Raw genomic sequence first — 13,399 nt, forward strand, 5'->3', positions numbered from 1 at the left:
AACTGCTGAAGCAAGCAACACAGCCCATGGGTTTTGAATGCCTGGCCCGGAAGCAGGCCCTCCTGATGCAGCTCTCCCAGGATGGGCTAGAGGAGTGTGTTTGTCTTTGTTCTGCAAAGGGAAATCTAATTTCATCCCCCGAGCCCTATCTGCGTGGTAATTCCGTAGCTAGGCGACACCGGCATTCAAAAGGCTGGGAGATTGCCCACTTTGTGAAATGCTGAGGGTTGGCACGGTCCGGGAGAGGGTCAGCTGCCAGGGAGCAGGTCAGCCCCCGGGCTTGATCCTCAGCCTCCCCCCGTGGCTCCATTCCTTGGAGGGCTGCTATCTCTCTGAAGACTAAGGGTACCCTTGTGTGCCCAACTCAGCCTTCTCTCTTGCTGCTGGCTGAGTCACGGGGTTTGGGAATGAGATCCGATTTCCAAAGCTGCTGAGAAAATGCCAGCACTTGTTCAAGAAGCAGGCTGGTGCTGTGGCTGGAGCTCTGGACTGGGAGCCGCCTGGAGACAGACCCAGAGTTGGTGGGTCATGTCTGTGACCCCAGACAGTGCTGTTGCTCTCGTGGAGCTTATCTTCTCACGGTGGGGTAGGGTGGTGGGGGGAAGGAAAATACACGACTAAATAACCAGAAAGATACTGGCTAGTGATAAGTGCTGGGATCAAAGTGAAACTAAGCGATGTGAAAGAGCAAGACTGGAGGGCTTCTCTGTGGAGGTGACATTCGCGGTGAGCCCTGATGAGAAGGAGCCAGCCATGCAGACGTCTCGGGGAACAGCATCCTAGGTAGCGGGAACAGCAAGTACAAAGCACCTGAGCAGGGAGTGATCCTGGCACATCTGTGAAGCAGCAAGAAAGCGTGTGTGGCCAGAGACTGGCGAGGGACAAAGACACGACTGGAGATAAAGCCAGAGAGGTAGGCGCAATGATAGGAAGGAAGTTGGGAGAGATGCTGAATATTTTGTGGTAGTTTTGGAGGCAGAGAAGAGACAGATGATCTGGTTTGTGTTTTAAAGAGCATCACCCTGCTTTCTGGATGGAGAGTGGATTGGAGGGGCTTGAGGCAAGAATCAGGGCTGCAAGTCAGAAAGCTGCTGCTGATCCTCCACATGGGGGCAGGAAACAGTTTTGTCTTCCAGTGACAAAGGATGCCTTCCACAAAACAAATAGGCTACCCTTCTTCAAGAAAATGTTTCCAGGGTTTTTGCTTATTCTGGACATCGAAAGCCTCAATCCAGTAGAGAGCTGGCTGGAGGTTATGAGTGCTCTCTGGAGTATGTTTTACTAACCAGGCCCCAGAAACTCACCTGTGTGCAAAGATCCGCTTTCATGACCACCAGCAGTCCTGCAATAACAAGCCAATGAGAATGGACTTGAGCACAGCATACAGTCAAAGCAAACCCCCACTGGAACGCCGAAAAGGCCACGTGGGGCACCTCTGATGGTATGTGAGCAAAGCAAAATAATATACTCCATGACTGATTTTGAGGGCTGCGTTCGGACCACGGGGCCTGATGCTTAGGCGTCTACGGAAATCAGCACAAACAGGGATACGCGTAACACATGCTATATGCAAATGCCTTACGTATTCATAGAATTCCAAAGTGGTTATCAGTTACACCACACAAAAAGGAGCAAATCATGCGCGTTTGATTGTGTGTGATATTGTATACCATTCAGACTCCTTAAATTCTTTGTGACTTAGGGAATCGTTCACGTAGCTGCCATCATCTGACCAGCTGAAGAACTGTCCAGATGAGCCTATCTCGAAATGTAGAATTATCTGCAAATAAACAAGGATTGTTTTAAATCACTAGGTTTGGAGTGATTTATCACACCGCGGTAGATAACTGATACAACTAACAATCACTGTCCCCGGGTCTGAAGCAGTCACCGTCCCCAGGTCTGAAAGGACACACAACTGCTAGAGACATGTGCTTTAGGAAGGTGGGAACAGGGGAGAAATACCCTAACCTCTCTCTCCTCCCCACTCCCTATTTGTTTTTTTGTTTTTTGTTTTTTTCCAAAGGCTTCCACTGAGCGAACCCAACCAGAAACCAGAGGTTGAGAGAGACTGGCTGATGCAATCCGGAGAGGTCAACCTTCCAGGGCTGGAGATTGATCTGGAGGTGGGCGGAAGGCACACATGGAAATTAGCCAGCATCTGAGGATGAGTGTTGAGTTCTCACACTCCCAATCGGTGCCCGGCCCCCGTGGTCCTGCGGAGCCCTCCATCCTTAGAAAACCCAAACACACGGGGCCAGTTTTTCCAGACGTCACTTGATTTCCTGAAGAAGGGAAAACAATCTGAGACCACTCTGTTGCTGTTTTTCCTGAGCTTTAAGTGGGTGATTTTCTCCACAGTCCGTGTTGTGCTGACCACAGCTGGCTGCCCTATACTCCGCATGAAATAGAAGTAAGAATGCAGTGCTCTCCAACTGGACCAGGGACATCATCTGTCACCCTTGCCTCCCAGACCACGGGAGAGCTTTTCAGTCATCCTTCAGACTTTAAAGAACTCCCCGGGGGGCGCCTGGGTGGCTCAGTCGGTTGAGCGTTCAACTCTTGATTTCAGCTCAGGTCATGATCTCACGGTTCATGAGTTCCAGTCCCACGTCTGGCTCTGTGCTGACAGTGTGGAGCCTGCTTGCGATTCTCCCCCTCTTTCTCTCTCTTCCCCTCTCCTGCTTGCACACGCTCTCTCTCTCAGAAATAAATAAACATTAAAAAGTAAAAAAGAACTCCCAGGTCCCTGTTGCCAGTGAGCACCACTCTCCCGGTGCCACCCCGTCTCTGGGACTCTATACATTCCTGCCGTGCAGAATCCCACCGGCAGGTCGCCACGTGATCACAAAGTCAGTGACCTGCAGGAACAAAAGGATCTTGGCGTGGCCGGTGGACACCAAAGATCTGCTCTGGGGCTTGGAAGGAACCAGGGGTACTTTTTCTTTCAATAGGCACTGCTGTGGCAGGAAAAATGAAACCCCCTTTTCAACACTGCCCTTTCATAGTCGCCAAGGAGAGCCTTCGCGAGCTGGTGATAATTTCAACTTCATTCTGGAAATGTGTAAGAGATTGCCATTTTCTTGCCATTTTATCCTGAAATGACATCAGATTGGAGAGTTGCCTCGCTTTTGAGAGTGGCTGGGCAAGGCTCCTGGCAAGGCAGGGCTGGAGGGAGAAGCCTGAAGGGTCTGGGCAGGTTGAGTGATTGAGGAGCAGGAGAGTTTTCAGAAAATTCTGAAAGACAGACAAAGCCAAAGTAACTCTAGCTTCTCGCAGAAGACCCCCAAAGAGGACCAGCCCCAAACAGGACCGGCTGAAGGGAGGGCAGAGGGGAGGCTGCAGGAAGACAACGGGGCAGAGACACAGCCAGCTATTATCTATTAGAGGTAGAGCCTGACTCCGGGAGGGGCGGGAGCCTCCTCTCCAGTGTTCGCCGCCAACGTCGGAAAAGCAGTAGAAGGAATTGGCAAAGTAGCTACTCTCCTGGGAGACAGACCTAATGGGCCCATTTCATCTTGGGCCTTATGAGGCTGGGGTCCTGTTTCAGGTAGCGACTCCTTAATGAGGCCCAGCGTGGAGAGGCTGTACAGCTGAGCTATCTATCACACAGCGATAAACAGGGCTCCTCTTGTTTCCTGTCTTTTTCTGCTACAGAATCCAGTCCCATCCATCCTCCTAAGTGACGAGCCATGGTCAACACCCCGTTTTTCCCATCTACGGCTGGAGGATAATGATGCCAGTTCTCATTGTGCTTCTAGACCTTGGGACCCGAGGGACCAGCCTTTTTTTTTTTTTTCCTGCCAGAGATAGGGAAAGGACGGGCCAGTGTTTCGAACAAACACTTACCCTTCTTCCAGTTGAATAGACGCGGGGAAGGCTGTGGAAGAGGGAGAGGGGCAGCCTCGAAGGCCCGGCAACCAGGCCAAGAGGAGCATTCAATCAGAGACCTGACATTTGCCTATTGCCCTCTTATCAGACTCGCTAAGTCACTGGGGCCTTTGTGCCGCGGAATTGGGAAGGAAGGAATGGCCCGGCCCAGCCAATCCCGTGTCCGGCCCTCTGCCCAGGCGCCTGCCATTAGCATTTCCCTGACATCTGACTGATATCTTCATTTCACTTCGGTAAACAGGCCACCTCAAGGCCAAGGTGACAGTGACCTCTGGCGCTGCAAGCAGCACGGGATTCTCCCCGGAGGCCCTGGTAGAGCACTTTCGCATGGGCCAGGGCTCTTATTTCCCACCCCGCCACCACTCCGGTTAGTGCTGACGAAATAAATAAATAAATAAATAACCATCCTGCAGAACAGACCGAGGGTGTGCTGGGCAGAGAAAGAGAGGTGAGGAAGGGCAGCAGGGAGGGCTGGGCGAGGCAGAGGGGGAGGTGTGACTTAGAAGGTCGCCTTTGCTTCTCTGCCACTAAGAACAATGCAGCTGCCCAGGAAACACTACCAGAGGCAGCCCGGCTATTAATAGGCTGGAGCACGCGGGCGGCCAAGCTGCTGCATTTCTGATGTTTAAATCTCCAGTGTGAAGTGGCTTGCAGGCTCCGATTTTGCAAAGACAATTAAATATAGATTCTTTGGGGTGAGGGTTGGGAAGGGTGTGGGTGGAATGTAAGCCTGTGTCGCAATGCTATTTAATCCTGAGTATTTCAGTGGGTCTACTCACATGCTCGACAGACCTACTTGAGCACGTGAGGTGTGACAAGTGCAGGGTACAACCAGATGAAGCCCCCCCACCTTGCCCCCAGGAAACCCGTGGCCCAGGGGGTTACATTCACTACTTCCTGCAGGGGCCAGGCAAACAACATACATAAATGATGCAGACAGTGTGAAACAATAGGGAACGGTGGGGTCTGCGTATAAAGCATAGCTGTGTCCTCTGTACAGGCATTGGGGGCTGCTCAGCCCCAATAATTATTACCGTGCAGGCATAACAGCCCAGTTTTGCTATGCCTTATGATTTTTATTTATTTTACATGTTTATTTATTTTGGGGAGTCGCAAGCAGAGGAGGGGCGGAGGATCCAAAGCGGGCCCTTGGGCTCTTTGCTTCTGGCAGTGAGCCCGATGTGGGGCTTGAACTCACGAACCAGGAGATCATGACCTGAGCTGAAGTTGGACGCTCAACTGTTTGAGCCACCTAGGTGCCCAATACCTTATGATTTTTAAAGGAAAGACATACATTTGGAATTTCGTGTGAGGTTTTTTTTTCCTGGTTTTAAAAAATATCGTGTGGGCCAAACAAACCACATCTGCAGGCCTGTTGGGCCCAGGCAAGATCTTATAATAACATATGATAAAAGTTGGTATAGAAGGAATCCCAGAAGCTGATGAGAGCCTAGAGGTGGGCATTTAACCCATCCAGGGTCAGGGGTGGATAGGCCTTCGTAGTGAAGGAGAACTGTCTGAACAATGATAATGATGGAATAAATCATGGCAAAAAGTTTGGGGGAACCATTCCAGGCAGAGGAGTAGGAATTTTGCTGGATACATTGCATCTGCCAGCTAAAGACTGGTTCTCAGCCTTTGATGCAACCAAGGGTGGCCATCTGACAAACGGTGTCTGTCTCATGACCTTAAAGCGTGGGGGGTTGGGTGGTAATCTGCCCTCCCCTCACCCTCCCTGCTTCCATATTGCTGACTGACCTGGCCATCAAGAACACAGATTGTGGAGCTGCTGATTAAACCTCTTTGGCTTTGGTTTCTGTAAAACTGAGATAATATTATCTACCCCATAGGGAGATAGGTTGAAGGATTACTGTCTACAAAGTATTTAGAACAGTGCCTGACATGTACATTTGCCACCGGGGCGTTATTCCATCAATACGGTTCTGCTGACAGTATGTTCTAGGGGGGGGCAGAGCAAGAAGAGAGTTGGGAGCCCAGGCCCCAGCTCCGGCCTTGCACCTGCACTGATTCGCACAGACAAGTCGACTGCTCTCTCACTTATGCCACTGCGTTCTGCACCTCTGACGCAGGAGCCCCGCTAACCTTCAAGTACAATGAGTAATTCAGAGATCGGCTGGGGCTCTTCCGGCCTGTGAAGAAATTGCCTCCAATTGCCCCTCACTGCATAGCCTGGCAAAATCCGGAGGGACGCTGATACCCGGTCGCTTGTGGCTCCTGGAAGTTGTGAGCCCAGGTTTCTCTTATGCCACCCTGTCCCACACCCCATCATGCCCTCGAGTTCCCACATCAGAGACAACAAGCAGGTACCCACAGGAAGTTTGAGGAGGCTGAGTGGGCTTCACTGAAAAAGGTGGCTGAGTGCCTGGGTAGAGCAGGTATGTGACCATCATGCAAACTCTGAGCCCCCTGCCAGACCCCATATCTCCCTCTCCCCCACCTTAGGAGCCCGGTTTTTCCAGTTGCCTGTGAAGGCCGCTCAGTGCCCCTACCGTCCTCTGCTTTCAGGGTGCCTAAGGGACGAATGGCCCTGGCTGCATCTGCACGGAGGCCTGGCCACCCCCCCCCCCCCCCCCCCCCGCCAACCCCATGACTGAGAGAGGCAGGGATACGAGGGCAGCCCTGCGGACACAGAAGTCCCAAACCTCGGGGACCATTACAGCAGCCCAGGACATTTCCGCCCAACCTTCCCTCCCGCTCATTTTCACGCGGAGTTCAATTGCATTATGGTCTGACTGCTCTCTGAGCCATGGCGTTTCCCTTAATAAAACCCCTGTACATCCGTTCCAGTCTTGACATCTGCTTCTCTGGTAGCAACACACTAAGTTTCTTGGAAGAAGAAAGAGATATGATTAGTTCTTCCACACTTAGGGGATTTAGTCCATCCCGGGGCCATTTGCATATCTAAAGAGAACAATGCCTCACTAAGAGTGGTATTTCAGACACCAGGAATACATTTTAGTATTGGTAGAGCCCTTCTGGCTGCCCCTGTACATAAGGGTCTGCTCTGTCTTTATACAGCTGGGCGAGTGAGAGTACGATGCCTAGGAGTTGGGAAAGGCCTACAGCTTTGACTACACCCATTTTAATCCCGAGGAGGAAATGGGAATGATCTCATATACCAGTTAGGATGCTTTGGGTAGCAGGTAACAGAAACCCCAACTCAAAATGGCTTAAACATGAAGGAAGATCTATGATCCAGGTAGGGTATCTCCAGGGCTGGTTAACTACATGGTTCTCTGTGTTATCATGCACCTGGTTTCCTTCTGTTCCACCACTCCGGTATCCTAGCCTATCAGTTTTGCCCCAGGCCTCTTCCCTCATGGTGCCAAGGTGGCTGCCACAGCCCAGTCATCACACTAGATGCAACAACTTTTTGTCAGAGACAAAAAGAGACTGGGTTTTTCTATGTGTCTCATTTTAAGAGTGAGCAAACTTTCCCCAGAGTCCTGTAGCAGGACTGTCTGTGGTCAGAACTGTGTTACATGCAATTTTGTATTCATCATTGTCAGAGGGAGTGGGACTGCATGTTTGGCTTGGACAACTGGGATTTACTGATGTCTGCCAGGGTAAAAGAAAAGAGAGTGGTAGGATACTTTTTGTTGACTCTGGGCTAGAAGATCTTGATCCTTCTAGCTCTATATTCTCTGGCTCTTATTTTCTCCTTCCTCATAGTTTATGCTGAGATTTTTTTTTAATTAAAAATATTGGGGCGCCTGGGTGGCTCAGTCGGTTGAGCATCCGACTTCGGCTCAGGTCACGATCTCGCGGTCCGTGAGTTCGAGCCCCGCGTCAGGCTCTGGGCTGACGGCTCGAAGCCTGGAGCCTGCTTCCGATTCTGTGTCTCCCTCTCTCTCTGCCCCTCCCCCGTTCATGCTCTGTCTCTCTCTGTCTCAAAAATAAATAAATGTTAAAAAAAAAATTAAAAAAAAAATATTTATTTATTTTTGACAGAGGAAGAGAGAGAGCATGCACCTGCGTGCACACGAGCAGGGGAGGGGCAGGGAGAGGGAGAGAGAGAAAATCCTAAGCAGGCTCCACACTGCGGAGCAGAGGCCGACCACAGAGCTTTATCTCGTGAGCCATGAGATCATGGCCTGAGCCAAAATCAAGAGTGAGACTCTTAACCAACTGAACCACGTAGGTGCCCTTACACTGAGATTTTTAAGAGGTGATCTATTGCAGTTAGAAAATTGGCCTCTGATGGACCTGGTAGCTATGTGAGCTCAGGCCTGTGTTTTTTCGAACACAGTATTGCCACTAGGATTCTTCCATGGATACAGAACCAGAAAGAAAATCTTGGTCTGTATCCCTTTACAAGTGAATATGTCCTGCTTTGTGTTTTACAGATAAATATAAATACAGGTATGGATACAGATACAGAGGTATGGATAGTGTGTGCATGCACGCGCGCGTGTGTGTGACTACGTCGACATTTAGCATATGCACATTCACATCCTCCTATGTGTAGAAAGCATGCCTAATGCATAGCAATTCAGTCACTCAGCCATTCAGTACACTGAGGTATGTAGAGTAGGCAAATTCATAGAGACAGAAAGTAGAATGTGGTTTCCCGGGGTTGGGAGAAGGGGGAACAGGGAGGTATTGTTTAATGGCTACAGAGTTTCAGTTTTACAAGATAAAAAGAGTTCTAGAGACGGATGGTGGTGACGGCCACACAACAGTATAAATGGGCGTAATGCACCAAATTGTACACCGAAGAATGGTGAAGATGCTAAGTATTGTTAGGTGTATTTCACTACATGCAAAAAATTCAAGCATGTCTATTCCCTGCTCCCGCCTCACTGTGTGCATGCAGTAGGTAGTTAATGAATAAATGAGTCACTGATGAACTGCATGTCTGACGATTCATTCTTCATATGTGCTGACTCAGGCTCAGCCTGGACTCGGAATCCAGCCCTCGCTCACAAAATTCACCTGCATCGATTTTACTGACGATTTGTGTGTTGGGGGCACGGTCCCATCCCATAATAGTTCGCAGCAAAACCTTGCAGATTTTGACCACTGGGTAGTTTTCCCCCGTCTGCCCTGTCCATCCCTTCTGTCATGCAAAGGAATATTGCTCCCCTCACTGTCAGAATCAGTAAATTCTTGGGGCTCCGTAAACACAGTGCCTCCAGGAAACCCGCTTTTGCTAGGTGGTAATTTAGGGAACACACCTGTTACCAGAATATTCCCCATTCTCTGGGCGGGGGAGGTGGTAGTCTCCTCAGTACCTCTGGAGAGCACAACTCTAGGAGGCAGTCCTCATGGTGTATTCTGGAGTTGTGCCCTGGGAAGTAGGCTCTGGAATTCTGTAACAGCAGCCCTGGGTATCTACACTTCTCACCTGCTGTTCCTCAACTATTTGTTCTTACAGCTTTCCCTGAATGCGATTCCGGTGGATTTCATCATTTTGTTCCAGCCATGGACATGCGTCTTTTTTTTTTTGGCCGGGGGGGTGGGTGGTCATGGGTTTTTATATTGAATGGCATCTGATATCCTTCTAGCAAGAGATGAATGGCTGATAGCTAGATACTTGCTAAGTAGATGCACCGTGAAAAGCACTTAGTGACAGAGTAGATCTAAATTCTCATGAAGAGTTAGATTTCACCATGGAGTTGGCAACATTAATCAGAGAGCATCCCGTCTCCAGCTGACTGGGCCCAGCAAGCCAGGGCACCGCTTCTCAACACCAACCAGGGTGGATTCAGTAATGCCACATTTGGTAAAAAAAAAAAAAAAAAAAAAATAGTAATCCAAAAGTTGCAGTATTATTATCACTAAGTCAATCCTCAAAATGCTAGCAGAGGTTCGAGTCAAGCAAGACTCAGTCTACCTTTAATGGGGCCATACCGTGTCCAACCTGACCCAAGTCTAAGCTTGAGGACACCAGACATCCCTCCAGTCCACTTTATGACAAGATAAAACTGTATTTAAAACCACAGTATATCAGTGGTTTTCAAAGCATTTTCTGTTTCAAAAGCCCGAAGCATTTAGCCCCATGTTTCACAGCCCAGGGAAGATGTCTCAGACCTGGCCGTGTCCCTGCCCCCGGGGTGTCTTACCTCCATCTGCTTACCTTTCCATAGCAGCACTTTTTGATCTAAAACTAAAGATTGCTTAAAGCCCATCTTCCTCCCTTTTGTAGGGAAAAACCCCTAGCTGCTTTTACCACAATCAATTCTGCCAACCTTATGCGAGGACTAGATGGGATTGGGTTGGGAGTAAAAGCTTTGCTACTCAATGTGTGGGAGTAAAAGCTTTTGCTACTCAAAAGCTTGCTACTACTTTTCTGTTAGGAATGCAGGCTCCCAGGGCCCCAGAGCTACTGAATCGGGCTCTGTTTTGACCAGCTCTCCAGGTGGTTTGTTCACACATCAGTCTTTTCTTTTTTTTTTTTTTTTTAATTGAGATGTAATTGACATATAACGTTGTGTAAGTTTAAAGGGTATCACATGTTGATTTGATACATTTATTGTATTTATTACCGTGTGATTACCACCGTAGTAGTTAGCTAACCACCTTCATCGGGTTGTATAATTATCATTTTTTTCTTGAAGAGAGAATACTTAAGTTCTGGTTTCTTAGTGACTTTATATAATACAGTATTATTGCCTCTAATCCCAATATTGTACATTGGATCTCCAGAACTTACTCATCTTCTTTTTTTAATATCAAATTTATTGTCAAATTGGTTTCCATACAACAAACTTACTCATCTTCTAACTGCAAGTTTGTATGCTTTGACCAGCTTCTCTCCAGTCTACCCTTTCCCAGCCCCTGAGAGCCACCGTTCTACTCTGTTTCTATGAGTTCAGTTTTTCTAGATTCCACATATAAGTATTTGTCTTTCTCCCTCTAACTTATCTCACTTAGCATTAGTAATACCCTCAAGGTCTATCCAGGTTGCAAATGGCAGGATTTCCTTCTTTCTCACGGCTGAGTAGTATTCCAGTGTGTGTGTGTGTGTGTGTCTGTGTGTGTGTGCGCGTGAGAGACATGTCACATCTTTATCCATCCATCTGTTAACGGACATTCAGGCTGCTTCCCTATCTTGGCCATTATGTAAAATGCTGCAAAGACCCTGGGAGTGCAGATTATCTTTTCAAGATCCTGTTTCTACTTCCTTTGGATAAATACCCAGAAATCAGATTGCCAAAAATCAACAAGCGGGACTGCATGAAACTGAAAACTTCTGCACAGCGAAAGAAGCGAGCAACAAAATGAAAAGGCAGAATGGGAGAAAATATCTGCAAACCATCTATCGGATAAGGGGTTAATATCCAAAATACGTAAAGAACTCACAGTTCTATAACAAAAAACGTTGATGAAAAACAGGATTACAAACAGAACTATGCACATGAGTCTTCTAGAAGCCCCTGCTGTAAGTCACTGGCACAGATCCAGGCACTCTGCAAGTGCTCAGTGAAATGTTAGTTAATGATTGCAGGGGTTTGAACCTATTATTTTTATGAAGAAAGAATCTCAAATTCTCCTGTGTTGTAAATAGTCTTAAGGCCTTTTAAAGTCACTGTCTTATCTAAATCGAAAATAGAAAGCAAACAAGAAATGAGCAAATGAGAGAGACTTAAATTCTTTGAAGCAAAAAAAAAAAGGGGGGGGATGAAAGAAAAGAAAAATATATTGAGTGTTTTCTAGGCCATCTGTGTGAAGAAATAACAAAACCAGCCTTGAAACACCAACAGGAGAGAACACTGGAGTGCTTTACTTGATGGACTTATTGGAAATGCCTCTTCCTGGTTCAGGGAAAAAATATTTCAAATATATTTGTCATTTTTTCCCCCCTAAGCATACTTACAACTCCTGGTAAAGCCCACAACTGGTTGTCTGCTCTTTTTGATTCTACTTACCCTGTGTGGTTAAGAATTTCCAGTTTACCCAGCAGGGTACGTAACCTCCCCTTTCCTGGGAAAGAATTTCTGTGCTCTGGCTGGCAGCGACCCTGGCTTCTTAGCAGCTGCCCAGCTCACCCAGCCCGCCCTGCCTTCTCTCTGACAGGGTCCCTCCTGGTGGGTGTCAGGAACAGTGACTTAGTGTTCCGCACAGGGGAGAGAGAAGAAGAGGGGGCTGTCTCCCAGAACGGTGAGGCTCTTCTTTTATGAGAAGAATTTTCTCCCTGTTTCCTGGGAAATAGCTGATAAAGGACAGTTTGTCTGCTGCTATTTATGTATACCTAGGCCGAACAAATCCCCAAACCCTTCTCTCCCCAGCCCCCTCCGGAGCTGGCACTTTGAAAACATGGGACAATAATGAAAGCCAAGAGCAGGCATCCCAGAATCTCCCCTTCCTTCTCTTGCCTGCTGCTGAAAAACTATGCCAGCTGCAGCCACCGTCCAGGGGTTGGCTCCTAGAAATTCTGCCTTTTGGCAGGGGGAGGGGGATGTTGGTACCAGGAGATTTTTGAGAAAGGGGGGTAGAGTAATCAGAGGGCACATCCCTGCAGCCTGTGGCACCACCCAGCTGCCTGCCCCCTCCCTGGGTGCAGATCTTTGCCCAGCAGCTTTGCTATCAGCAAGCATTGCCGGCGTAGGGGGTGGGCTCAGTGACTTTCTGATAATCCTCTCCCCAGTTTATCTGAATGAGTCCAACGTCTGAATGGCTGCAGCAAAACAAACCAGAAAACTCCAGGGTGTCCCATAGAGTGTACCTGCAACTTCCTGTTTACAAGCTCAGTGCGAGAAGCCCCTGGGACCAGTTCTGCGTGTGTCAGTTTTCTTTCTGCTTCCTCTGAGATCCCTGACGTGCTAGGGCAAAGGCCTTCCCTTCTGCCGACAGGAAAAATAATACGCTGGGAACGGGAGCTTGAATGTGAAGGCTGTTCAAAAAACAAAACAAAACAAAAACTTGCAAGTTGGGGTCTGGGCCTATGAGGTTGACTTGGCCTCAATCTTTTGGTCCCCCTGGGAGCATCCCTCAGCCCACATGGGCTCCCAGCCTGAGACCCCATGAGCTAACCCACTCTGGGACTTAAGGGGGTCAGCCTTGGGGAGTGGGGAAGACAGCTGCAAGACAGGCATAGATGTCTAAGCCCTGCCACTCCCCACCTTACCTCCTGTGTATCCCTTGCCTGCCATATTTTCCTTTCCTGGACCGAAATGAAATAGACATTCTGGGAGGTGGTGACTCGGCAAGTGGTGCTCCCAAGAGCACCTGAATGACCTGGGAGATGTATTTCCAGGTAGCCGGGCATCAGGGCCTCGCTTGCCTATTGTGGGGGTGCTGCTGAGGCTGCTGTGGAAAGAGTGCAGGGACTGGCAGCATCGTCTTCCCCTGGGAGCCTGTTAGAATGCAGAGTTCAGGCACCGCCTGGACCCTGTCATCTGAATCTGCATGTTAACCCACCCCTTCCCCTCACCATCCCAGGGGATTCCTGCACACGTTCAAACTGGAGAAGCACTGCCCGAGGGGATCCAGCCCTGCGGCCCGGTTATGAGGAAGCGTGCACGGACTGTGGACAAGCCATGCT

General features: G+C 48.8%; 1 long non-coding RNA gene across 5 annotated transcripts in view; it reads left to right on the forward strand.

Moving 5' to 3' along the window:
* The window catches only part of LOC144616380 (uncharacterized), a 121,749-nt gene that overhangs the window by 41,996 nt on the left and 66,354 nt on the right, over positions 1–13,399 (forward strand). For 2 of the 5 annotated variants that reach the window (XR_013555633.2, XR_014138058.1), the window contains 3 exons: positions 2,955–3,064; positions 3,658–4,258; positions 5,012–10,554. This is a non-coding gene — a long non-coding RNA (uncharacterized LOC144616380). Of the gene's footprint in view, positions 1–2,954; positions 3,065–3,657; positions 4,259–5,011; positions 10,555–13,399 lie in introns of those variants that run through there. The other 3 variants (XR_014138060.1, XR_014138061.1, XR_014138062.1) reach the window with 2 other exon arrangements.

Source organism: Panthera onca, chromosome A1 (assembly GCF_046562875.1).
Source record: "Panthera onca isolate mPanOnc1 chromosome A1, mPanOnc1 haplotype 2, whole genome shotgun sequence".
Taxonomy (NCBI): Eukaryota; Metazoa; Chordata; class Mammalia; order Carnivora; family Felidae; genus Panthera; species Panthera onca.